Source organism: Poromitra crassiceps (genome assembly GCF_964638095.1).
Source record: "Poromitra crassiceps genome assembly, chromosome: 2".
NCBI lineage: Eukaryota > Metazoa > Chordata > Actinopteri > Beryciformes > Melamphaidae > Poromitra > Poromitra crassiceps.
Window position 1 is genome coordinate 68,999,957 of NC_139624.1, and position 2,500 is coordinate 69,002,456.

The window sequence follows — 2,500 nt, forward strand, 5'->3', positions numbered from 1 at the left end:
CCACCTAATTGACTCAGGGCTTGGACACTCGGACTCAAATTCCCATAATCCATCACTCCCTGGGTGGCTATTCACATGCAACCACCACCATTCTGAATGAAGGACGCCACTTCGAAAAAGTAAGTCTACTATCTTTTTTTGCACCCTATGCCACAGTAGTGACATTAGGTAAAACATACAATATCATGCAAAAACAAAATGCCACCTACTGAACCTTGGCCTTGAATCTTTGAATTTGAATTACATACTCCAGATTTTCTAAAGTCAACCTATATGCAAATAGTGTCATGTCAATGTGAAGTTATAAAAGCTAAACATACTACTTCCTATGACTAATTTGTCTGTTTATGCCATGCTCTTCCACAGATCAACATCACTTGCAAAGTAATCAAACTGGTAAAACCCACAACTGAAGCAACAACCTGAGCCGGCACCACCATGAATACAACAACCTTCCTCCTCAGTGATGCAACTGGAACCATTGACCTAGCTGTGTGGGGGTACTGTAAACCTGACATTGACGACTGGTACCACCTGACCAACCTATCCATACATGCATACAAACCAATACATATCTGACAACCACCCCAACCACAACATCAACACCCACCACTGCACTTGAATCATACACAGAACCACCACCACCCACCACTCAAAGCATCTATGGTGAAGTCTCTTCTGCCACCGTCACAAACAAGTACTTCTGTTTTTGGCACCTATCACTACTGTAAACTTTGACTCACTCACATACAAATGTCACAAATGCAATCAACGCCATAAAACAGAAACCGCAAAACACATATCCAATTCTCTCTGTCCATCAATAACCAGGAAACATCATACACCATCCCACTCGCACTTATCACACCACTGCTTACAAAATCACCAACTCAAATGACTACAGACGAAATGGAAGAAGCTATCCTCATGCTCAATCACATCTGAGTTGACATAATAGACAAATCATAGCCCTGACTCAGACTTGACTCCAAGACTCAACAGTCCCTCCACACAGTCCAGAAACCCCGACTCAGCCCCACACAAGGACAAAATGGATTGATATATTTCTTTTTACTTTAAGTTTTTCATTTCATAAAAACTATTATTTGCAATAAAAACTTATTGTTTGAATCATATATCTGCCTCCTTTGCTGTCTTTTGTCCCAGTTTTTTATGCATTATATCCTAACTCCTTTAGTCAACCTTGAGCTTACACTTTTATTGCCAACTTGTAGATGTCCACTGTGCCCAAGCTTACCCTTTTAAAACATCTGAATAACAGACAAGTAACTTGTTAACTGATAACCTATTAAGCCACTAACAGTTTGACTTAAAGGGTGATTTACACAACCTGCATATTAATCTTGTTATATCTATACAGAGACACTATGAATGTACCATGTGGAGTATCTAGTAATAGTTAGGATTTTACATTAATTTCAAGACAAATGGTTCAAATTCTGGCCTTGTGCTTATGCAGACCAGATTTATGACTACCACCACTACTACAAAAGCATTGGCTTTTCATTGTGACAACCAATTACTTAGATCACCATTCAGGAACAGTTTGTTTAATCCTTTCCTCACTGAGCACATCTACATGTATAACCATGATCAGAAGTGTACAGTAGAAGCAGCACACTATCTTCATCCAATGGACTCGGAACACCACAAAAGCAACACCTCAGTAAGCTGTCCACTCATGGCTAACACATCTAAGCTTATCAGGAAGCTAGGATTTGAAATTATGACAGTTTGCCTAGAAAAAGTCCATTGCTTAATAAGCCTCTTTGACCACCACTGCTACTTACTACATATTACTTGCAAACTTGGTACACTTGTGCACCTATCAACTCTGACTAAATGTGCAATTCAGTGTCTATATTATCTGACATATAACCCCCAAGTCACCAGAAGCTTGGACCCCGCATCGCCGCTTGCGGCTATATTGTCTATTTGTTTTTCTTCTTTTTCTGCCCTAAAAGTGTGTGGATCTCAGAAACCATACCCTCCACATCACCTAAACTTTCCACATAGGTTCAAGAGATCACCCCCTACTCGGAGAAAAAAAAATACACCAATCCACCAGATGGTGGCGCTATAACAGGCCATTTCGCCTTATGGTCCATATCTTCTGAACCGTGTGTCCTATACTCAAAATTTCACTTATCCTGGATTCCTTGGATCAATATGCATCTATCCATATAGGCCACGCCCATTTGCGTGTGACTAGATTTTCCGCAATTTTGAATTTGATCAAAAACCTACTTTTGCAAACTCCTCCTAGACCGTTTGGCCAAATCACACGGAAATCCTTCTGGGTCATCTATGGACTACCCCGACCTAAAGTTATTAAAGGATTTTGGATACGTGAAACCGTGAAATTATAAATGTCTAAACTTTTGTGTATTTGCTTTTGTTCTTTTCCTGCCCTAAAAGTGTGTGGATCTCAGAAACCATACACCCGCCATCAACCAAACTTTCCACACAGGTTCACGAC